The sequence below is a fragment of the Manihot esculenta genome, chromosome 17, assembly GCF_001659605.2.
Source record: "Manihot esculenta cultivar AM560-2 chromosome 17, M.esculenta_v8, whole genome shotgun sequence".
NCBI lineage: Eukaryota > Viridiplantae > Streptophyta > Magnoliopsida > Malpighiales > Euphorbiaceae > Manihot > Manihot esculenta.
In genome coordinates this window covers 2,670,734-2,696,809 of record NC_035177.2, presented here as the reverse complement: position 1 = coordinate 2,696,809, position 26,076 = coordinate 2,670,734, and positions in this window count along the sequence as shown.

Below are 26,076 nucleotides of genomic sequence, written 5' to 3'. Positions count from 1 at the left end.
TTATTTTATTCATATCATGAAATGTATATGAATCATCTAATAACTTGATAATTATTCATATTAAATATGTGGTTTAATTTTCAAATGTCTCAAAAAAATATAGCTTGTAATAATTCTTATTCAGTCTATATCTAAATAGAGCAAATGTCTAAAAAAATATAGTTTGTAGTAAGTTAAATAAGTGGTTTAATTTTTTAAACATAAAATATCTATTTTACCTTTCTTTTTATAATTAATGTAAGTAATTATAGAGATCTACTTATAATTTTATCTATTTTCATATGCTTTCTTTTTAAATTGGAGAGAAAATAAATAGTAACTTTTTTGTTATTTTTTATTTTTTATTTTCTTTTTATCTTAGTTTTTTAATTTAAACATAAAAAAAAGAAAATATTTTTATTTTTATTTTCTTTATAATTTTCTTTCCTCTCCCATTTTTCTCCCATTCAAACATTGCATAGGATTTGAGTACTATATAATTAGATGTAATATAGATTTAGGTTTGAAAATTAGCACTAGTAACGAGTTCAGGTTAAGTTGAAATTTTATATATAGGTACACATTATTTAAATTTATTATATAAATAATTAATTTAATATAAAATATATATTTTATAACAATATTTATAAATCTTTTATATGTTTTTATTTAAAAATTAAAATTGAAATATGTTAGAGAATATTAACGGTATAATTGGATGGAGAGAATGAACAAGTCTCTTATTAATATTAATAATAATATTAATTGCTTAAAATTAATAGTGTAACGACCCGGAAACCGGACCGCTACCGGCGCTAGGATTCAGATCAACTTAAGGTCGCCTGTACCCGTAGCAAGCCTAATATACATCCTGTTATACCTGATGAAATCCTATACATGATCATACATTTTCATAAAAACTTAAACTTTTCATATACCAAGCTTGACTTGTGCATGTATCATAACTGTAAACATAAAAACCCCATACTAGAGCCCTCATCAAATGCTCTAGTAGGGTCAACATCTCATACATCAAGTTTGGTTCAACACATCTCATCATTAAAAATATTTACATAAAGATCATGTACAAAAGGGATTACAATCTATCAATAGGGCCAAGCACAATACTATCCACAATACATTGCATGTCCACTACTACTCTATTACATCATACTATACCAAAACTCTGATGACTTTCCCACAGCTACCTGTGCTCCTGCAAACCTGGGGGTTAGGGGAAAAGGGTGAGCTACTAAAGTCCAGTGAGCAGAACAATAAAACAATTTATAAACATATGCTTTTATGAAATGCATCACAACACAAACAATTCACATCACGGATGGACTTGTCATCAGTAACCCTCTGCATATCCAAGTGCCCGGCCCACAATGGGAGCTCCTCAGGAATTTTGCTTAATCATAACATAACATATCAAACTGTGCCAGGGGCGTAGACTGGGCAACCCTGGTCTTTCCCTTACATAGTGCCAGGACGAGTAGAATGGGCAGCCCTAGTCTTCCATATCCGTATCATATCATAACCTGCTCGAGGGCTAGTGGGTCATCCAATATCCATTCACATCAACAGCAAATTATGCAATGCATCATATTCGTGAATTCTAATGCAACAACCTATAAACATGGCAATCGTGATGCATGAACATGCTCGAAAGTTTAGTTACTTTAAAAAAATAATAAGTAGTTCTGTTCTACTCACCTCTGGCTGACACTGGAATAGTTAACTCACTGCTGGTCTCCTCGGTTCCTCGGGTCCGATCCTACACAGGTGGACTCAAATGAGGGATCAAACAAACTCTAACATGACACTAAACATCTCCCCAAAAACCCCCTAAAACATCATAAAAATATGCATAGAAAACAAGCAAAGGAAGGCTTGGCAGGGGACTTTCGGCAGCGGGTTCGGCGGCCGAAGGTCCCTACAGATCCGAAAGTCAGGCACTTTCGGGAGCAAGGTTCGGCGGCCGAAAGTCTTCACAGATCCGAAAGTCACTAACCTTCGGGGGCAGGTTCGGCGGTCGAAACTCCCCTCCAGAGCCGAAAGTCCAACTTTTGGGGGCGAGTTTAGGCGGCCAAAACTGCCTCCCCTGGTAGGTTCGGCGGTCGAACCTTGCTTTGACTGCCAAACCTGGGTCTTCCTGGGTGACAGAACCCGATTCTGCCTCGCCCATCCAGCCACCAAAACTCTCCCAAACACACATCCAACTATTCTAAAACATGCATACACATTCATTCATGCATAAGGGGTATAAAACTATCCTAAGCCCCTACAAACATCAACATAGCATCATATTTACCATTAAACTAACATAAACTCTAACATTTTAGATCTAACCAAAACATGCATCAATACCCCTTAACCCTTCATAAAACTTACTTAAAAACATAAGAGAAGATGAGGATCTACACTTACCTCTTAAAGACCAAGGGTAGATGCGACCCAAACTTGGAGATGAGGAGGAAACGAGTTCCGGAGGTCTCCAAGCTTTAAAACTTTGGATTAAGCTTAAAATCTTCAAAAACAAGATAGAAACTCATAAAAATCATGAGAGACTTGAAGGAAAAGCACAAGATCGACAAGGGGTGGCAGAGACTCACCTTGCCCGGAAATGGAGAGAGAAAACTCGCCCATTTTCGGACAGGGGGCTGTTTATAAGTGGCTGGCCAGACCACCTTCGGGGGCCAAAGGTACCTCCGCATCCGCCCCATGTTCGGCGGCCGAACCTGGGCCCTTCCCTCAATCTCTTTTCTTTTCTTCTTTAAAACTTTAATTCAAAACTAACCATTAAAATCATGAAAAACATTTTGTAAAAACATGTTTTACCCTTCTAGAGGTCTCGGCATCCGAGATTTCAGATTCCAACGGAGATTCCGTCAGAAGGTTGGAATTCCGACGCTGGAGTCTAGCCGGGTATTACAAATAGTATATTTGATAAATAATATTTTAGTTTAAAATTTAAAAATCTAAAATTTTTTATGTTAACACTATTAATATACATTTTTCTGAAAAAGAAAAAGACTATTAGAGAAAAGATAAAGAAATTTTTATTTTTAATCTGAAAATCTATAATAATATGTAACGTGTACGGGTAAGTATTCGGTCGGTTTGGTTTTAAATTAAATCGAACCGAATAAATCAAAAATTAAAATTTTAATATTTTTAAAAATTAAATAAATCAATTTTGAAAAAAAATTAATTTGAATTAAACCGATTTTATTTAGTTTAATTTGACCGATTGAATTTTTAACGGAATATTTTTATGTTTTATACTTTATTTTTAATATTTTAAAATTTAATTGAAATATTTCAATTTTAATTATAATATAATCTTTCTATATTATTAAAAATAATATATTATTATCATTAATCGATTTAGTTTAATTTTACAGAATTTTTTACTAAAATTAAAATAATCAAAATTTTTAAAAGTAAAAATCAATTTATAATATACATAATTTATAATATTGATTAAATACTTAATATATGTTATTTATATATGGTATTTTATATAATAAAAATTTTAAAGCTTATATTATAATTTATCATTAATTTGTTCAAATTCAATTTAATTTTTTTTTACTATAATTATGGTAAATCGTCCAAAATTTAAAATTAGATATAAATATAAATTACCGTTTTTAGATTTGTTTTAACATTTTTGTATTAAATGATTTGATATTTAAATTAATTTATTCATGGTTTTAGTAAATACAAACTCATATTTCATTAAAATTTAATTCAATAATATAATGGGTCCACAATAATCAATAATACTCCTTTTTTTAAAAAGAATTTGCTTCAAATATAATTGGGTGTACAAGAAACAAAAGTAAAAACTTGAAAGAGAAAGCATGCAAATATGAAAATGATGAAAAGTTAAATAAATGTGTTAACATATACATTTCACACAATATATTTATAAAGTTTGTACTCAATAAAATAATTTAATGTCTGATATTGTTAGATTGCTGACGTGACTAAAATGAAGTTGCATTGTGATTGAATAGTCATTCCAATATTTTAATCAGTAAACCGTAAAATAGAAAGAATGCAATTGATTTCTTAGAATTTAAATAGTGTGAGAGAATAGTGTTCTTTTATCTCTGTGATCCTTTTAATTTTATATTATAAGAAAGTTGGGATAAATATGATATTTTTTTATAATTTGGCAGTGACGTGTCAATTGCGTGACAAGAGATATCACTAACTAATAAATTGGTAATTCCGCGATTACAGACATAATAAGAATACGCTGAGTTGTGCTTAATAACGGTAATTTCACGCCGAAACTCATCCTATAAAACAAAGGATGGATTTTCGAGGATGAATCGAGCGGAATATTACTTCCTTTAAGTGATTGTTAAGTATCATGAATATCACTTCTATTTTTTTAAAATTTCATAAAAGTGGAAAATATTTTAATTTTTCTTTTAATTTTTTTTATTTTTCTCTAATCCAAAATATGGGAGGGTTTTTTTTCCTTTAATAAGCCAAGAAATTTTATTGCAACATAGTATAGGTTTAACAGAAAATCTTACTGCAATGATCCTTTTTACTTGCATATATTTCACTTGTTCCAATTTTTTTTATCCGTAATTTTGATATTTATATATTTTTAAGAGATAATTATAAAAATTATCTTGTGGTTTAGTATCTTTTTTAAGTAGAATTTTATAATTTAAGTAGAATTTTATAATTTAATTTGTAATAAAACAGAGCTATCTCACTGCTGGGGTCCTCGGTTCTTCGGGTCCGAACCTACACAGGTGGACTCAAATGAGGGACCAAACATACATGAACATGACTCTAAACAACTCCTCAAAAATCCCCTAAAACACCTTAAAACAATCATGGAAAACATGCAAAGGAAGGCTAAACAGGACACTTTCGGCGGCAGGTTTGGCGGCCGAAAGTCCCTCCAGAGCCGAAACTCAGCCACTTTCGGCGGCACCTTCGGCTGCCGAAAGTGGTTCCAGAGCCGAAACTCATGCATGTTCGGCGGCACCTTCGGCGGCCGAAAGTTCCTTCCAGAGCCGAAAGTCCACTTTCGGGGGTAGGGTTCGGTAGCCGAAAGCTTGCCTCCACAGGCAGGTTCAGCGGCCGAAAGTCCCTTTGGCTGCCGAACCTGAGTTCTTCCAAAGTGGCAGAACTCAGCTTCCACATGCACATTTGCCTCCCAAACCATTTCAACATGCATTTAGCTATTCTACAACATGCATACACAAGCAAATAAGCATTTAGGGGTCTCAAATTATCCTAAACCCCAACACAAACATAAAAAGCAACTCAAACAACATACATTACTCATAAACTCAACATTTACCCTAACAACAAACAACTAACCTAATCATGCATTTCTACCCCATAAATTTTCATAAAACTTATTTAAAACATACAAGAAAGGTAGGATCTAGGCTTACCTCTTGAAGATCGAGAGGAGAGATGATCCTAACTTGGAGATGGGAGAAATCTAGCTCCTTGGGTCTCCAAGCTCCAAAACTTGATCTTAGCTTCAAAAACTTCAAAAATCAAGCAACCACTTGTTAAAACTTGAAAGATTTGAGAAAAATCACCAAAACCAACCATGGGAGGGCATGGACTCACCGTTGGCCGAAAATAGGGGAGAAAGCTCGCCCATTTTCGGCCATGGGTCCTTTTATAGGTGGCTAGCCAGGCCACCTTCGGAAGCCGAAGGCGACTCCAAAACTGTAACGCCCCGAAAATCGGACCGTTACCGGCGCTAGGATCCGGGTCGACTTAAGGCCGCCGGGACCCGTAGCAAGCCTGACATGTAACCTGTAAACCTGTTTAATCCCATACATGATCAACAATCATACATAAAAATTTAAAACTTGTCCTCATACGTACTGTCATCAACTAACTCAACCTGTGCATACCCTGAACATATACATAACATAGTCCCTCTGTGGGATCTCATCATGCCTTAAAGGCAAAACAGCCTGTGTTGAGTTAGTTTACATAAACATCATAACATAAGATCATGTATAGACAAAAGGGATTAACAATACATTATGGTCAAGCACAACTCTATCCTCGATAACCTCATTACATAACATTCTGAATATTTTTACATTTCATCAATTGTCATGTCCACAAACTAACTATTACATATATAAGACATACTTCAAAACTCTGGCTAACCTTCTGATCTACCCTGTACCTGCACATCTGGGGTTAGGGGAGAGGGGTGAGCTACAAAGCCCAGTGAGCAGAATAGTATAAAACAATATATTAAAATTTTATGCTTTCATGGAATGCAACACATCACAACAAATCACATCTCGGATGGTATTGTCACCTATAGTCCTCTACATAGGTCCAACTGTGCCGGGACGTAGAATGGGTCAACCGGTCTTTCCCTTATCATAACATATCATACGGACCAACTGTGCCAGGGACGTAGAATGGGTACAACCTGGACTTTCTCTTACATCGTGCCAGGGACGTAGAATGGGTACAACCTGGACTTCCATACCATAACATGCCATAACATCAATCATATCATATAAGGACTAAAGGATAATCCAATAACCAATCCACATCAACATTAACATCATAAATGCAATGCAACATATTCGTGAATACTAATGCAAACAACCTATTATATCTCATGGCATTCATGATGCATGGATCATGCTCAAAATTCATATTTCATTTATTTAAAACTTAAGGTTTGTTCCACTCACCTCTGGCTAGCTCTGACAATACTCTGAAGCAGCTATCACTGCTGGGGTCCTCGGTTCCTCGGGTCCGAACCTACACAGGTGGACTCTAATGAGGGACCAAACATACATAAACATAACTCTAATATATTCCCCAAAAACCCCCTAAAACATCATGAAACAATCACATAACAACATGCAAGAAATGGCTGGACAGGGCACTTTCGGCGGCAGGTTCGGCGGCCGAAAGTCCCTCCAGAGCCGAAAGTCAGGCAGGTTCGGCGGCACCTTCGGCGGCCGAAACTCCCAGACAGAGACGAAACTCATGCATGTTCGGCGGCACCTTCGGTGGCCGAAAGTCCCAGACAGAGACGAAAGTCTCCCTTCGGGGGCAACTTCGGCAGCCGAAAGGCCTGCCTCACCAGCCATGTTCGGCGGCCGAAAGTGCCTTCGGCTGCCGAACCTGGTTTCTGCCGAAGGGCAGAAACTTGGCTCCCAAATGCATTTTCGCCTCCAAACTCACCAATCATGCATATACCTCAGTTAAAACATGCATACAAGTTCCTAGGGGCCTCAAAACACCAAATACCCCAACTACAACACTTCAAACACACAAAAACAACATACATTGTCCAAGACATCAAGGTTAACCCATAACTCCACATATAACCTAACATGCATTTCTACCCATCGATCTAGCATAAAACTTATTGAAAACACATAAGGAGCTTAAGATCGGCTCTTACCTCTTGAAGATCGAGAGGGAGACGACCTAAACTTGGAGATCCACAAAAAATGAGCTCCTGAGTTCCCAAAGCTCCAAAACTTGGTTTAAACGTTCAAAACTTGCAATGTGAGTTTAAAACTCAAGAAAAAATGGTGGGGATTTGGAGGAAGAACACTAGGTTTGCAAAGGGAAAGTCGGAAGCTTGCTGTGGCCGAAAATGGGAGAAAGCTCGCCCATTTCGGCTAAGTGCCCCTTATATAGTGGCTGGCCAGGCCACGTTCGGGGGCCGAATGTGCCTCCGCATCCATGCAAATGTTCGGCGGCCGAACTTGACTTTCGGCGGCCGAACCTGAACGTCCCTAACTCATGCTTTCGGGGGCCTAACGTGCCTCCAAAACGCATGCATGTTCGGCGGCCGAACTTGACTTTCGGCGGCCGAACCTGGGTTTTCCTCCAATGCTATTTTCATGCAAAAACTCATTTAGTTTCATACTTTAAAACATTAAAATTCATGAAAACATTTTATAAAACATGTCTTTACCCTTCTAGAAGTTCCCGACATCCGAAATTCCACCGGACGGTAGGAATTCCGATACCGGAGCCTAGCCGGGTATTACAAAAACGAATGCATGTTCGGCGGCCGAACATGAGCCACATTCGGAAGCCTAACGTGCCCCTCTAAACTGTCCCACGTTCGGTGGCCGAACTTGAGGTTCGGCGGCCGAACCTGGAAATGCCTCCATGGTCTTTTTCATTCAAAACTCAATTTCTTTCTTACTTAAAACCTTAAAATACATTAAAACATTTTATGAAAACATGATTTTACCCTTCTAAAGGTTTCCGACATCCGAGATTCTACCGGACGGTAGGTATTCCGATACCGGAGTCTAGCCGGGTATTACAAACACTATTAATATGCATTTTTCTGAAAAAGAAAAAGACTATTTGAGAAAAGAGAAAGAAATTTTTATTTTTAATCTGAAAATCTATAATAATATGTAACATGTAGGGTAAGTATTCGGTCAGTTTGGTTTTAAATTAAAAATTAAAATTTTAGTATTTTTAAAAATTAAATAAATTAATTTTGAACGGAAATTAATTTGAATTAAACCGATTTTATTCAATTTAATTTGATCGGTTGAATTTGTAATGGGCTTTTTTTATTTTTTATACTTTATTTTTAATATTTTAAAATTTAATTGATGTATTTCAATTTTAGTTATAATATAATCTTCCTATATTATTAAAAATAATATATTATTATCATTAATCGATTTAGTTTAATTTTACAGATTTTTTTACTAAAATTAAAATAATCAAAATTTTTAAAAATAAAAATCATTTATAATATACATAATTTTATAATATTGATTAAATACTTAATATATATTATTTATATATGATCTTTTATATAATAAATATTTTAAAGTTTATATTATAATTTATCATTAACTTGTTCAAATTCAATTTAATTTTTTTTTACTATAATTATGGTAAACCGTCCAAAATTTAAAATTAGATATAAATATAAATTACCGTTTTTAGATTTGTTTTAACATTTTTGTATTAAATGATTTGATATTTAAATTAATTTATTCATGATTTTAGTAAATACAAACTCATATTTCATTAAAATTTAATTCAATAATATAATGGGTCCACAATAATCAATAATACTCCTTTTTTTAAAAAGAATTTGCTTCAAATATAATTGGGTGTACAAGAAACAAAAGTAAAAACTTGAAAGAGAAAGCATGCAAATATGAAAATGATGAAAAGTTAAATAAATGTGTTAACATATACATTTCACACAATATATTTATAAAGTTTGTACTCAATAAAATAATTTAATGTCTGATGTTGTTAGATTGATGATGTGATTAGAAGGAAGTTGCATTGTGATTGAACAGTCATTCCAATGTTTTAATCAGTACCGTAAAATAGAAAGAATGCAATTGATTTCTTAGAATTTAAATCGTGTGAGAGAATAGTGTTGTTTTGTCTCTGTGATCTTTCTCGTTTTATATTATAAGAAAGTTGGGATAAATATGACATTTTTTTATAATTTGGCAGTGATGTGTCGATTGTGTGACAAGAGATATCACTAACTAATAAATTGGTAATTCCGCGATTACAGGCATAATAAGAATACGTTGAGTTGTGCTTAATAACGGTAATTTCATGCCGAAACTCATCCTATAAAAAAAAGGATGGATTTTCGAGGATGAATCGAGCGTCATGAATATCACTTCCTTTAAGTGATTGTTAAAGTATCATGAATATCACTTCTATTTTTTTTTTAATTTCATAAAAGTGGAAAATATTTTAATTTTTCTTTTAATTTTTTTTTTTATTTTTCTCTAATCCAAAATATGGGAGGGTTTTTTTTTCCTTTAATAAGCCAAGAAATTTTATTGCAACATAGTATAGGTTTAACAGAAAATCTTACTGCAATGATCCTTTTTACTTGCATATATTTCACTTGTTCCAATTTTTTTTATCCGTAATTTTGATATTTATATATTTTTAAGAGATAATTATAAAAATTATCTTGTGGTTTAGTATCTTTTTTAAGTAGAATTTTATAATTTAATTTATAATAAAACAGAGTTACGTGATTTTAATGCGTTAGCAAAGTAAATTTTTTTTTATTTAACACAGTTGACACTTAAAAATTAATTAAAAATAATTTTTAATTAAAATAAATTACATTTTAATTCTTATAATTTTATAAAATATATAATTTAATTCAAATATTTATAAATTTAGTTATAAAATTTTACTTTATAATAAAATAATTTCCTTAGTTATAATTCATTTCTAAATCCTTAAATATTATAATTATTTATAAATAAATATTTATATTTTTTTTAAAAAAAATTCTAACATGTCTATTAAGTATAACATCTTAAAATAAATTAATAAAATAAAATTTAAATAAAAAATCTTAATACAATACACATTTAAATTCAAATATAAAGAGTTGTTTTTAGTTTAATTTTTCCCTTCTCAATAATTTCTTTTATTAATTAGGACAAAAAGGAAATATTAGATTTTTTATTTTATTTTTATTTTATTATTTTTCATATTTAAGATATTAAAATTTAGTAAACAAAGACATTAATTTGTAAATATATAAAGATTTATTAGTAATTATAAAATTTTAGGGACTAATATATAAAAATATAGTATTAATTTTAATTAAAAATATACATTTTAAATTAAAGAATTATTTTATTAATCAAATAAAACTTAACAGAATTGATATGGTCGCCGCAATTGGTCAATCTGCAAGAAAGAGAATGTGAGGTAGTTGACGCTTATGGTAGCCATTTCGACGCTTAAATCAGTAAATCGAAGAATATGGCGAATATAAGGAATAGCTTTGAATTCAAGAGTAGTTGTGTAAGAATTCGTGTAATACCCGGCTAGAATCCGGCACCGGAATTCCTGTCGTCCGGTAGAATCCGGGGTGTCGGAAGTCTCTGAAAGGATAGGATTTATGTTTTACTAAGTGTTATGATGTGTTTTAATGTTTTAAAGTCAAATGTCACTAAATTTTGAGTTGAAATGAACCAAGGCAGATGAGCCAAGTTCGGCCGCCGAAGGTTAAGTTCGGCCGCCGAAAGTGCCCAATGTTCGGCTTCCGAAGTTCAGGTTCGGCCCCCGAATGTTGCATGGTTTTGCATGCGATTGGGCAGCCGAAGCTGAGGTGGCCAGCTTGCTGAGTCATGTATTTTGACAGATGTTGGCCTCAGATTCTTGCCATGGAATAGGCCACGTCTCTCATGACTCATTTTAGTTGCTCAGACAGAAGATTGATGTGTTTTCAAAGGTTTTGAAAGTTAGAAGCTAAAAGTGACGTTTTTGAGAGTTAGTGAGGTTGACAAAGAGTTGATCCATTTTCCTTTGTTCAGACCGTTCATCTTGAGGTAAGTGAAGATCCTGAACCTGGTTTATATGTTTTCTGAAGGTTTTAAGGAATTTATGGAAGGAGATGCATGCTTAGGTTGTAAATGGTGATTTTGATGATTTGTGTATATATGCATGATTATGTGTACATTTGATGTGTTTGTTGGGGTTCTTAGGTAGTTTTGGACCCTTTGGAGCATGTACATGAGTATATGCATAGTTTGAGAGGTTGCATGCATGATTTGGGACTTGTGGAAGTGTTGGGAGGCTGATTGATGCGTGAAGCTGAGTTCTGATGAACTCAGGTTCGGCAGCCGAAGGTTCATTCGGCCGCCGAACCCCTTGCATGGTGGCTTCGGCTGCCACAGCTTGCCCCCGAGAGTTTTGAGGTTCGGCTCTGTCTGGGGGGTTCAGCCGCCGAAGGTGCCGCCGAAGGTTAGAGACTTTCGTCTCTGGAATGTGTTTTGGCCCCCGAAACTTGCCCCCGAAAGGGTTCGGCCGCCGAAGGTTGAGTTTCGGCCGCCGAAGGTGCTTGAGTTTCGTCTCTGGAGAGGATTTTCGGCCGCCGAACCTGCTGCCGAAAGTGTTCTATCCAGCTTTTCTTTTGCATGCTTTGCATGAGTTTTAGAGTGAGTTTAAGGGAATTTTTGGGGAGTTTAATAGAGTTATTCGTAAGTAAGTTTGGTCCCTCATTTGAGTCTTTCTGTGCTTACACAGATCAGAGGAACCAGAGAGAGCAGCAGTGAGTACTGCTCCAGAGTTTATTGAACCTGCAGAGTCAGTCCAGACAGCCAGAGGTGAGTGGAACTAAACTTAATCTTTTACGTGAGACATTAATTGCTTTTAGCATCTTTCATGCATCATGTTTATGCAATAGGTTGATTGCATTAGAATTCACAAAGATGTTGCATTGCATAGCTTTACTGTTGATGTGAGTAAATGCTGAATGATCCAGTAGTTCCAGACAGGAAGTCCAGGAGCCTTTGACTACGCCCTGGCAGGTATAGTAAAGTCCAGGAGCCTTTGACTACGCCCTGGCAATGGTAAGTACAGGTGTTATATACACATACAGATATATGAGACAGGAAATCCAGGAGCCTTTGACTACGCCCTGGTATAGAGATACTGGGACTATTTGGTGACAGGTTTACTCTTGATGTGGATTGTCTGTGTTATGATGCATTCCATCAGATCATATGTTAATAAATTGTTTTCTTGTACTACTCACTGGGCTATAGAGCTCATCCCACTCCCTTACCCCAGTCTTGCAGGTTCATTGTACAGTGTACAAGGAAAGTTCAGAAGAGTACAGGAAGAGACTTGTAATAGCTTAGAATGGACATGTAATATTTAAAGAGATGTAATAGTTGTGTTTTCAGTTAGACTTGTGCTTGACATAGTGTTGTATTGTAAATCTTTGATATATGTACATGATCTGTATATGTATATGTTTCAATAAACTCTGGAGCAGTACTCACTGCTGCTCTCTCTGGTTCCTCTGATCTGTGTAAGCACAGAAAGACTCAAATGAGGGACCAAACTTACTTACGAATAACTCTATTAAACTCCCCAAAAATCCCTTTAAACTCACTCTAAAACTCATGCAAAGCATGCAAAAGAAAAGCTGGACAGAACACTTTCGGCAGCAGGTTCGGCGGCCGAAAATCCTCTCCAGAGACGAAACTCAAGCACCTTCGGCGGCCGAAACTCAACCTTCGGCGGCCGAAACTCAACCTTCGGCGGCCGAACCCTTTCGGGGGCAAGTTTCGGGGGCCAAAACACATTCCAGAGACGAAAGTCTCTAACCTTCGGCGGCACCTTCGGCGGCCGAACCCCCCAGACAGAGCCGAACCTCAAAACTCTCGGGGGCAAGCTGTGGCAGCCGAAGCCACCATGCAAGGGGTTCGGCGGCCGAATGAACCTTCGGCTGTCGAACCTGAGTTCATCAGAACTCAGCTTCACGCGTCAATCAGCCTCCCAACACTTCCACAAGTCCCAAATCATGCATGCAACCTCTCAAACTATGCATATACTCATGTACATGCTCCAAAGGGTCCAAAACTACCTAAGAATCCCAACAAACACATCAAATGTACACATAATCATGCATATATACACAAATCATCAAAATCACCATTTACAACCTAAGCATGCATCTCCTTCCATAAATTCCTTAAAACCTTCAGAAAACATATAAACCAGGTTCAGGATCTTCACTTACCTCAAGATGAACGGTCTGAACAAAGGAAAATGGATCAACTCTTTGTCAACCTCACTAACTCTAAAAAACGTCACTTTTAGCTTCTAACTTTCAAAACCTTTGAAAACACATCAATCTTCTGTCTGAGCAACTAAAATGAGTCATGAGAGACGTGGCCTATTCCATGGCAAGAATCTGAGGCCAACATCTGTCAAAATACATGACTCAGCAAGCTGGCCACCTCAGCTTCGGCTGCCCAATCGCATGCAAAATCATGCAACATTCGGGGGCCGAACCTGAACTTCGGAAGTCGAACATTGGGCACTTTCGGAGGCCGAACTTAACCTTCGGCGGCCGAACTTAACCTTCGGCGGCCGAACTTAACCTTCGGCGGCCGAACTTGGCTCATCTGCCTTGGTTCATTTCAACTCAAAATTTAGTGCCATTTGACTTTAAAACATTAAAACACATCATAACACTTAGTAAAACATAAATCCTATCCTTTCAGAGACTTCCGACACCCCGGATTCCACCGGACGACAGGAATTCCGGTGCCGGATTCTAGCCGGGTATTACATTCTCCCCCCCTTAAGAACATTCGTCCTCGAATGTTCCTAAAACAAACAACAATCACAACAAAAGGAGGAAAATAACCTCAAAATAGATGTGGATACTGCTGGAGCATAGACTCCCGCGTCTCCCAAGTACACTCTTCCAAATTATGGTGGTTCCATAAAACTTTCACCATCGGAATCTCCTTGTTCCTTAGCTGTCTGATCTGTGTGTTCAGAATCCGTACTGGCTGCTCTATATAGGTGAGATCTCCAAGAATCTCCACATCAGGTTCACTAACAACTTGACCCGGATCTGACACAAATTTTCGTAGCATAGAAACATGAAACACCGGGTGAATCCTCTCCATAGAAGTAGGTAAATCCAGCTTATACGATACATTTCCGATCCTTTGCAGAATCTCAAAGGGTCCAATGTACCGTGGAGCTAACTTACCCTTTCTTCCAAAACGAACCACTCCTTTCATTGGAGACACTTTCAGCAATACCCAATCTCCCTCCTGAAATTCTAACAATTTCCTGCGAATGTCTGCATAACTCTTCTGTCTACTCTGTGCTGTTCTGATCCTCTCTCTGATCACTGGCACCGTTCTACTGGTAATTTCTACCAACTCTGGCCCTGCAAGAGCTTTCTCTCCTACCTCTTCCTAGCAAACAGGTGATCTGCACTTCCTCCCATATAATGCCTCATAAGGAGCCATCCCAATGCTAGCATGATGACTGTTATTGTAGGCAAACTCCACCAAAGGTAGATGCTGCCTCCAAGAACCACCAAAGTCTAACACACACATTCTGAGCATATCCTCAATGGTCTGGATGGTCCTCTCTGACTGCCCATCAGTCTGTGGGTGGAAAGTAGTACTAAACTCTAATCTTGTGCCCATCGCACTCTGCAGACTTCGCCAAAATCTGGAGGTAAACTGAGGTCCTCTGTCTGAAACTATAGACACTGGGACTCCATGCAATCGCATTATCTCATCCAGATAAACCTGTGCCAACTTATCCACAGAATAGTTACTCCTAACTGGAATGAAATGAGCAGATTTCGTGAGTCTGTCCACAATCACCCATATAGAGTCTATCCTGTTGGACGCTGCTGGTAAGCCCACTACAAAATCCATAGCTATGTTTTCCCATTTCCATTCTGGAATCGGCAGTGGGTTAAGCATGCCAGCTGGCTTCTGATGTTCTAATTTCACCCGCTGACAAGTTTCACAGGCTGTCACAAACTGCGCTACTTCCTTCTTCATGGCTGGCCACCAATACACCCTTTTCAAATCTCGATACATCTTGGTGGTTCCCGGGTGAACACTATATCTCGTATTATGAGCTTCCCTCATAATGTCTTCTTTCAGACGGCTACTATCTGGTACACAAAGTCGACTCCCATAGCGAAGGATCCCCTGGCTGTCAAATCTAAACTCTGCACTGTGGCCTGACTGAACAGTCCTGGCAATTTTCATCAACTCAGGGTCCTCGTGCTGTCTCTGAGCTATCTACTCTAGAAACACTGGTGTCACTCTCATCTGCGCTATCAACGCACCTGTACCAGATAACTCTAACTGTAACCCCTCCTCAATGAGCTTATAAAGCTCCATCACTACTGGCCTCCGCTCTGCTGCTATATGAGATAAACTGCCTAGTGACTTCCGGCTTAGGGCGTCTGCCACAACATTCGCCTTACCCGGATGATACTGGATCTTACAATCATAATCGCTAAGCAATTCTACCCATCTTCTCTGCCTCAAATTCAGTTCCCTCTGGCTCAAGATGTACTGTAAACTCTTGTGATCAGTGAAGATCTCGCATTTAAACCCATAGAGGTAATGCCTCCACATCTTGAGTGCAAAGATAACTGCCGCCATCTCAAGGTCATGGGTGGGGTAATTCAACTCGTGCTTCTTCAACTGTCTAGAAGCATAAGCAATCACCCTATCTTGTTGCATCAGAACACAACCCAATCCCACTCGAGATGCATCACAGAACACTGTGAAATCCTCATCACTAACAGGCAGAGCTAACACTGGTGCTGTGGTCAATCTTCTCTTGAGCTCCTCAAAGCTCTCTTCACACTGATCTGACCAGACAAACTTCTGGTTTTTCTGAGTCAACTTGGTCATAGGAGCTGCTATCTTTGAGAAGTCCTGTATGAACCTCCTGTAGTAATCTGCCAGTCCCAAAAAGCTTTTAATCTCAGTCACTGTAGTGGGCCTGGGCCAGTTAGCTACAGCCTCTATCTTCTTGGGGTCTACCTCAATCCCATCAGCTGATACTACATGTCCCAAGAAGGAAATGCTCTTCAACCAAAACTCACACTTAGAGAACTTGGCATACAAACCATGCTCTCTCAGTGTCTGCAGTACTATCCTCAGATGCTGGGCATGCTCCTCTGCATCTCTGGAATACACTAAGATGTCATCGATAAAGACAATCACAAAGTGATCCAGAAACTCGCTGAAAACTCTGTTCATGAGATCCATGAATGCTGCAGGGGCATTTGTCAACCCGAACGGCATCACTAAGAACTCATAGTGCCCATATCTGGTCCTGAACGCTGTCTTAGGCACATCTGCCTCTCTGACTCTCAATTGATGATATCCGGATCTCAGATCTATTTTAGAGAAACAACCTGCTCCAGCTAGCTGGTCAAATAGATCATCAATCCTAGGCAAAGGATATCTATTCTTGGTAGTGACCTTGTTTAACTGTCTGTAGTCAATGCAAAGTCTGAGGGATCCATCCTTCTTTTTGACAAAGAGCACTGGAGCACCCCAAGGTGAGGGACTAGGGCGGATGAAACCCTTATCTACCAAGTCCTGCAACTGTTCTTTTAACTCTTTTAACTCTGCTGGTGCCATCCTGTAGGGAGGAATAGAGATAGGTCTGGTACCAGGCAACAATTCAATTTCAAACTCTATCCCTACCAGGCGGTAGTCCTGATAAGTCGTCTGGGAACACATCTGGAAACTCTCGCACTACTGGTATCGAAGCTGGTTCCCTAACCTGACTGTCTAGCTCTCTCACATGAGCTAGAAACCCCTGACAACCCCTCCTAAGCAAACGACGAGCCTGAAGGGCTGAAATCAGACCTCTGGGTGTACCTCTCCTATCTCCTCTAAAGACACACTCCGACCCATCCTGGTCTCTGAGACTAACTACCTTGTCTCTACAGTCCAAAGTAGCACCATATGTAGATAACCAATCCATCCCTAGAATGACGTCAAAATCTGTCAAATCTAGAACCACAAGGTCAGCTGGAAGGTATCTACCCTCTATGAACACTGGACTGAAGCGACAGACTGACACTGCCACTGATGGGTCGCACTTGGGTCCACTGACCCAGAGAGGATACTCTAACTCAGAACTGATCAAACCCAATCTCTTAATGGCTCTCGAAGCAATAAAGGAATGAGAAGCACCGGGGTCCATCAAAGCATACACATCTGAACACCCAATGATGAGATTACCTGACACCACTGTGTTCGATGTATTAGCCTCCTCCTGGGTCACAGTGAAAATCCGTGCTGGGGCTACAGGATTTCCACCTCGGGAACCTGCTGCTGAAGTAGAGGCTGCCCCTCTCCCTCTACCTCTGCCACTGCTCTGAGGCATGGCTGGAGCTCTTGGCTGCACCCCTGGCTGTGCTACACTGCCAGAACTCATCTGTTGGGATGGTGTAAAAGTCACCTGAGGACACTCTCTAGCAAAATGCCCTTCCTGTCCACATCTAAAACAGGCTGAAGATCCCAACTGACAAGCTCCTCTGTGTGATCTCCCACATCTCCTACATGCTGGAATAGCTGTGCCAGAGCTTGAGCCACTACCTATTCCCAGACCAGACTTGACTTTACTCCAGAACCTATTCTTTGTTCCTTTTGCTCTATCCCATTTCTTATTGCCTGTAGTGCCTGAACTGGGGGCCTTAGAACCCGAAGCCTGTGCCTTTGACTGTTTCTGAATGTTAGCACTAGCTTCCATCTTCCTGGCTGCGTCCACAATAGAGTGAAAACTCTCCTTTTCAGCTGGAAGGATCAAAGAAGAATACCTGGGATGAAGTCTCATGGTATATCTTCTTGCTTTCTTCTGATCAGTATCATAGGCCTGACCCACGTACTGAAGCAAATCCAGGAACTTATCTGTGAAGTCATCAACACTCATCTCATCTGTTTGTCTCAACTGTTCAAACTCTATTATCTTCATCTCCCTGGAGCTATCAGGAAAAGCCCATCCTGCAAACTCATTAGCAAACTCTCCCCACGACATACTGTTCATTCTAGGCTCTATATAGTTCTTAAACCATTCCCGAGCCTTCCTACACTTTAGTGTAAACCCCGCCATCTCAATGGCTCTACTGTCATCTGCACCCAACTCGTCAGTAATCATCTTCACAGTTCTCAAGTACTCAAATGGATCATCTCCTGTATTAAACTTAGGAGCATCCAATTTCAGGTACTCAGTCATCTTTACCTTGCTTCCAAATGAACTAGGTTGCTGTGTTTGGGCAACAGGGGCTACTAGTTCTGTTTGTGGTGGTGGGGGTACTGGTTCATTTATTTCTGGGTGTGCTGCACTTGGATGGATAGGGGATGGTGGATACATGGGATATGGTGGGTAATAGTAAGGATAAGGCATATATGGCATGTATGAAGGATATGGGTCAACTCGAAAGTACTTCGACATACCCTCCATCGGATACTCTGGATACTGGGAAACAGCTGGATAATCAAAACCTGAGGTCTGAATGCCTCCCTGGGATTCTCCCATACCTTCATCCATAGACGGATCAGTCTCCATGGCCTCCCTCACTTCCTCTGATCTACCTCCTCTAACTATCCCTCTTCTGCTCTCGTCTACAGACCTTCTAGGGTCTATTGACATGCCTTCCCTGCTAGATCTCTGAGACCTTGCCCTCGGCAATGCAGGAGGACGAGCAGCTAATCCCTCACTATCTGATGGGACTCCAGTCAATCGAGCTGATCGACGAGTTCCTCGCATTTTAACTCTCTGAAACAAAACACATATCATAGCATATCAGCACATAAACATATATCTCAAAACATAAAACACATGCATATGCATCTCATAGCATCAAAAAGACAGGACTTCACATCCTATCCTGGTGGACATGATTTCCTATTGTGCTTGACCAACTGTAACCTCTATGAGCCCGACACTCTCTCTATAGGTCCGATCATATGAACCTAGGGCTCTAATACCAATCTGTAACGACCCCAAAATGGACCGTCACCGGCGCTAGGATTCAGGTCGGCTTAAGGCTGCCAGAACCCGTAGCAAGCCTGCTATACTCTTTGTGTACCTGTAAATCTCATACATGATCATACATTTTCTGTGAAAATAAAAACTCTTTTCTCTGTACCAAGGCTTAACCTGTGCATGCACTATCTCTGTACCCTGTACTCTGTACCCCTGACTAGAGCTTGCTCTAGATGGGTTGTCACATACCCGTTAAGCCTGGTTTTTCACATACGCTATAAAACATATACATATACAGATCATGTACATATATCAAAGATTTACAATACAACACTATTTAAAGTCAAATGGCACTAAATTTTGAGTTGAAATGAACCAAGGCAGATGAGCCAAGTTCGGCCGCCGAAGGTTAAGTTCGGCCGTCGAAAGTGCCCAATGTTCGGCTTCCGAAGTTCAGGTTCGGCCCCCGAATGTTGCATGGTTTTGCATGCGATTGGGCAGCCGAAGCTGAGGTGGCCAGCTTGCTGAGTCATGTATTTTGACAGATGTTGGCCTCAGATTCTTGCCATGGAATAGGCCACGTCTCTCATGACTCATTTTAGTTGCTCAGACAGAAGATTGATGTGTTTTCAAAGGTTTTGAAAGTTAGAAGCTAAAAGTGACGTTTTTGAGAGTTAGTGAGGTTGACAAAGAGTTGATCCATTTTCCTTTGTTCAGACCGTTCATCTTGAGGTAAGTGAAGATCCTGAACCTGGTTTATATGTTTTCTGAAGGTTTTAAGGAATTTATGGAAGGAGATGCATGCTTAGGTTGTAAATGGTGATTTTGATGATTTGTGTATATATGCATGATTATGTGTACATTTGATGTGTTTGTTGGGGTTCTTAGGTAGTTTTGGACCCTTTGGAGCATGTACATGAGTATATGCATAGTTTGAGAGGTTGCATGCATGATTTGGGACTTGTGGAAGTGTTGGGAGGCTGATTGACGCGTGAAGCTGAGTTCTGATGAACTCAGGTTCGGCAGCCGAAGGTTCATTCGGCCGCCGAACCCCTTGCATGGTGGCTTCGGCTGCCACAGCTTGCCCCCGAGAGTTTTGAGGTTCGGCTCTGTCTGGGGGGTTCAGCCGCCGAAGGTGCCGCCGAAGGTTAGAGACTTTCGTCTCTGGAATGTGTTTTGGCCCCCGAAACTTGCCCCCGAAAGGGTTCGGCCGCCGAAGGTTGAGTTTCGGCCGCCGAAGGTGCTTGAGTTTCGTCTCTGGAGAGGATTTTCGGCCGCCGAACCTGCTGCCGAAAGTGTTCTGTCCAGCTTTTCTTTTGCATGCTTTGCATGAGCCTTTGACTACGCCCTGGCAATGGTAAGTACAGGTGTTATATACACATACAGATATATGAGACAGGAAATCCAGGAGCCTTTGACTACGCCCTGGTATAGAGATACTGGGACTATTTGGTGACAGGTTTACTCTTGATGTGGATTGTCTGTGTTATGATGCATTCCATCAGATCATATGTTAATAAATTGTTTTCTTGTACTACTCACTGGGCTATAGAGCTCATCCCACTCCCTTACCCCAGTCTTGCAGGTTCATTGTACAGTGTACAGGGAAAGTTCAGAAGAGTACAGGAAGAGACTTGTAATAGCTTAGAATGGACATGTAATATTTAAAGAGAGTTTTTATTTTCACAGAAAATGTATGATCATGTATGAGATTTACAGGTACACAAAGAGTATAGCAGGCTTACTACGGGTTCTGGCAGCCTTAAGCCGACCTGAATCCTAGCGCCGGTGACGGTCCATTTTGGGGTCGTTACAATTCGTACATTTATTTTTGCAATCATTAGCTTTTATATTGTAAGAAGATAGAGTTAACTATAGTATTTTCTAAAAGTCCAGCTAGTGTTGACTAATTGATAAGAGATCCCTCCAACTAATTTATCGGGGATCTCATGATTACAGGCGTAATGGATTCTGCTTGTTAACGGTAACTTTATGTGAAGACTCGACCTATCTAGAAGAGGGTGAATCTTGATAAAGAACCGAGTATCACAGTTTCCAGATCTTCTTTTCCAGGGGTGAGACCGCGTATCGACTTATTAAACTTTGACTATGTGACCCTATCTTATGGTGAAAGCTCATGGCTTACTTTGGACGATTGTTGTGTTATATCAGAGGTCCCCTGCTGATCTTCAATTCTTCCAATTAGAAGGTGACAGTTGTTTTCATGATCTGGGATATGTGGCTCATTTAGATTGGTCTTTTCCTACTCACTTTGCTTTGATTGCTCCTACTCATAAATGATGACTGTCCTATTCTTCGAGCTGCATTTAAAGCCTGCTGTCAAAACCGTCATATAAAAACTCTACTTCTCCTCGAAATACCATTTTTGCTTACAACTGACTTATGTGCTTTAGAAAAACCTCGACCACTTCTCTTATTCGCACACTTAAGGTAATTCCTATTCATTTTCATCTTCATAGCAATGAATAGGAATACTTCTTCTTCTACTTCTGGTGGAAGTTTTACTTCAAGCTCCTCCTATAATGGTCCCATTCGTGCTCCAGCTCCCATCATTCTGCTGAAGGTGGTCTATGAAGGCGAAGGCAGTCTGATAAGCAATATCCCTCCCATACTAACAAAGAGAGATATAGATCGTCTTCATGATAAATACCATATTTCTCGAGAAATCTTTCTCGTCTTTGCTCCATCTTCGAGTGTTCGTGTAGATGACCTGATCCTTGCGGAGGATACCATCATAGTCTATGAAGAGCAGCTGAAGGCAGATTTTCGGTTCTCCATGGACTCATTTTTCATTGAGGTCCTTCGATTCTATAAGCTTTCAATCACCCAGTTGCATCCCAACAACTGGAGAATTTGGTGGCCTTCCAGTTCGTTTGTTTCAATAACAACATTGAACCGAGTGTGGCCCTCTTCTCTCAACTGTACTAGTTGGGCATTCGAAAAAATAAAAAGTTCTATTTTTCAGTGGGAGGAAATGCCAGACACTGTTTGACTGGATACCTTCTTCCCTAAAGCAATGGAAGAATAAACTTTTTATCCTCCACTATCGAATGTCTAGGGGTTTCAGCCCCCTTCGTACCAGTTAGAACGTGTATGTGGACCTGAGAAAGATGGAGTCCAACCATGGAGGAATGAGGAAGAGACTCTGGACTTTCTCCAGACAATGGCCATGTCCTAGAAGATAAACATCCTAGAGGTAGTGAGAAATGTCATTTTGTCTTGGTAGAGCCAACCCCAAGCGAGCAGGCTCGAGGTCCTCACCCGCCCAGCCTTCCCTGTCTTGGGGAAAACACCTCTTTGGCCAGCAAGCAGGGGAAAACACCTCTCTTACTTGTTCACTTTTTGTTCTATGCAAATATGGCCAGATCAAAAGCTAAATTTGTTGAGACTGCCAGTGCTGCCCAAAAAGGCAAGGCTGTTGCTGGAGCGACCACGCCTCTACCTAAGCGTGCTCATCGCGTCGAGAAGATTATCAATCTTCCTTCTCCACCACCCCTCCTATAACAGAAGAATCGACCCCTATTCAGCCCGAGTCTTCTACAAGGGGTGACTCTGCAGTATTTCTTGTTTCTATTGAGCCATCAGCTGAGAGTGTTGGTGTCAAATCTCAGTGGCCTCATAGCATCCAACACCTTACGTTGGTGCTGACTTGGACGATCTCTTTTCTTAAGGAATCTCATCTGTCAGTCCTTATAGCCAAGAATGTTTTGAGGTCCGAAGACCATCATGACTTGAATGCGGTTGAGACGGACAACCTCTTTAACAACATCATTGTAATACCCGGCTAGACTCTGGCATCAGAATTCCCACTTTTCGATGGAATCTCGGATGTCGAAATCCTCTAGAAGGGTAGAATATGGTTTTCTAAACTGTTTTCATGTGTTTTTATAGTTTTATTAAAGAAGAAAATGAGTTTTTGAAAGAAAAAGACCAAGGAAGAAAACCCAGGTTTGGCCGCCGAACATGAGGAGTTTGCGGAAGCACCTTTGGCCCCCGAATGTGGTCTGGCTAGCCACCTATAAAAGGCCCCTTGTCTGAAAATGGGCAAGTTTTCTCTCTTTATTTTTGGGCATAGGTGAGATTTCGCCCTTCCATGGTCGATTTGTTGTTTTCCTTCAATCTTTTCAAGTTTTTGATGAGTTTTACGTTGTTTTGAAGATTTTTGAGCTCAAGATCAAGTTTTGAAGCTTGGAGACCCCCGGAGCTTGTTCCTCCACATCTCCAAGTTTGGGATCACATCTCCTCTCGATCTTTAAGAGGTAAGTGTATATCCTTCCTTTCTTTCATGTTTTAAGTAAGTTTTAAGAAGGGATTAAGGGTTCTGATGCATGATTAGGTTAGTTGTATATTGTTAGGGTTTATGTGTGGTTATTGATAAATGTATGTTTATGCGATGTTTGTTGGGGTTTAGGCTAGTTTTATGCCCCTATATGCTTGAAAATGTGTTTATGCATGCTTTAGAATGGTTGAATGCATGTTGTGAAGTTTTTGGGTGGCTGAATGCATAAGGTGGAATCGGGTTCTGCCATTTCAGAGAACCCAGGTTCGGCTGCAGAAGCCATGTTCGGCCGCCGAACCTGCCTGTGGAGGCAGTTTGGCCGCCTAAACTCACCCCTGAAAGTTTGGACTTTTGGCTCTGGAGGGGAGTTTCGGCCACCGAACCTGCCCCCGAAAGTGGGTGAATTTCGACTCTGGAAGGACTTTCGTCCGCTGAACCCTGCCCCCGAAAGTGCCTGACTTTCGGCTCTGGAGGGACTTTCGGCCGCCGAACCTGCCGCCGAAAGTGCCCTGTCCAGCCTTCCTTTGCATGTTTTGGTGATGTTTTAGGGGATTTTTGGGAAGTTGTTTAGAGTCATGTTAGAGTTTGTTTGGTCCCTCATTTGAGTCCACCTGTATAGGATCGGACCCGAGGAACCAAGGGGGCCAGCAGTGCTAGCTGTTTTGGAGTCAGCCAGAGGTGAGTAGAACAAAACTTCTTTTATTTTAAACGCAATGAAATCTTTTTAGCATGATCCATGCATCACGAATACCATGATATGTAATAGGTTGTTTTGCATTAGAATTCACGAATATGATGCTGTAACGACTCGGAAATTGGACCCCTATCGGCGCTAGGATCCAGATCGGCTTAAGGCCGCCGGGACCTGTAGCAAGCCTCCTTAACCTGCAATATACCTGATAACATCCCATACATGATCACATATTTTCATAAAAATGTAAAAACTTTCCATATCCCAAGCTTGATCTGTGCATGCACTAAAATCATAAGCATAAAACCCCAAACTAGAGCCCTCATCAAATGCTCTAGCGGATTGTCATAACATACATCAAGCTTGGACTATCATTTCTCATCATAAAACATTTCATTTAAAGATCATGTACCAGGGGACAACATTACTATTCGGGCCAAGCACAATATTAAACCATAAAACATTCTCTATATTACATTACATAGAATCGTTTTACAATACATGTCCACTCTAATTATTACACTTAACTTGACTTTGACCTTGAAGACTCCCCAGTCTATCCTGAACCTGCAAGCCTGGGGGTTAAGAGAAAGGGGGTGAGCTAAAAAGCTCAGTGAGCAGAACAAAAGAACATATAAATAAATCATGCTTTCATGGAATGCATCACAACACATACAATATACATCACAGATGGACTTGTCACCAACAACCCTCTACATATCCAATATGCCCGGCCCTCGACGGAGCTCCGCAGGACTTCCTCTTAATCATCACACAATGCCAAGACGCGTGGACATGGGCAGCCCTGAACTATCATAAACCATACATAATAAATGCCAGGACGCGTGGACATGGGCAGCCTTGGACTTTCATTAATCATCATATCATATTGAGGGCTAATGGATCATCCAACATCCATCCACATCAACAACATAGAATGCAATGCAGCATATTCGTGAGATTCTAATGCAACAACCTGAAATATATCATGGCATTCATGATGCATGAATATGCTCAAAACTTCATTAATTAAAACATAGTTCAGTTCTACTCACCTCTGGCTGACTCTGAACAGACTCTGAAGCAGCTATCTCACTGCTGGGGTCCTCGGTTCCTCGGGTCCGAGCCTACACAGGTGGACTCAAATGAGGGACCAAACATACACTAAAATAACTCTAAACAACTCCCCAAAAACCCCCTAAAACATCATAGAAATCATGCAAAGGAAGGCTGAACAGGGCACTTTCGACGGCAGGTTCGGCGGCCGAAAGTCCCTTCCAGAGACGAAACTCATGCATGTTCGACGGCACCTTCGGCGGCCAAAACTCCCCTCCAGAGCCGAAAGTCCAACTTTCGGGGGCAAGGTTCGGCAGCCAAAGGCTTGCCTCCACAGGCAGGTTCGGCGGCCGAAAGTCCTTCGGCTGCCGAACCTGAGTTCTTCCAAAGTGGCAGAACTCAGCCTCCTCATGCACATTTTGCCTCCCAAACCATACAAACATGCATTTAGCTATTCTACAACATGCATACACATATACATAAGCATATAGGGGTCTCAAACTAACCTAAACCCCAACACAAACACATATAGCAACTCATACAACACACATTATCCATAAACTCAACATTAACCCTAACAACAAACAATAACCTAAATATGCATTTCTACCCCATAACCCCTCATAAAACTTGTTTAAAACATGGAATAAGCTAAAGATCTACTCTTACCTCTTGAAGATCGAGAGGGGAGGCGACCGAAACTTGGAGAAATGGAGGAAGAGAG